Source organism: Triticum aestivum, chromosome 6B (genome assembly GCF_018294505.1).
Source record: "Triticum aestivum cultivar Chinese Spring chromosome 6B, IWGSC CS RefSeq v2.1, whole genome shotgun sequence".
Classification (NCBI taxonomy): domain Eukaryota; kingdom Viridiplantae; phylum Streptophyta; class Magnoliopsida; order Poales; family Poaceae; genus Triticum; species Triticum aestivum.
Window position 1 is genome coordinate 510,355,999 of NC_057810.1, and position 538 is coordinate 510,356,536.

Below are 538 nucleotides of genomic sequence, written 5' to 3' on the forward strand. Positions count from 1 at the left end.
CACAGTCTCCTTCTTAATCATGCACCTGTTACTTCCTGCTAATTACAAAATCATGGATTTCTTCAATACTTTTATACAAGAGAACGTGCACATATAGAATGGTAGATGAGATCAGGATCTTCTTCTACTTCTTCTTTTTCATCTTCTTTCTTCTTCTTCTTCTTCTTCTTCTTCCTCTTCTTCTTCTTCGTCTTCTTCTTCTTCTCCTCCTTTTCCCTCTTTTTCTACTTATTGTTCTTTTTTTCATATTCTTCTTCTTCTTCTTCTTCTTCTTCTTCTTTTACTTCTTTTTCATCTTTCTTGTTTATTCTTAAAAAACAGAAAAAATAAACTAAACCTAAACTAAACTAAATCTAAACCTAAATCTAAACTAAACTAAATTAAACTAAACTAAACTAACCTAAACGAAATCTGAAAGTAGAAAAAAAAAGCACTAGAACTCACCTAGCTAGCTCCGGCGAGGTCGACCGATGGAGGTAGGCCACGGAGAGGGGGCGCGGGTGGAGGAAGGCCGCGGGGAGGGGCGGTGGGGCGCGGT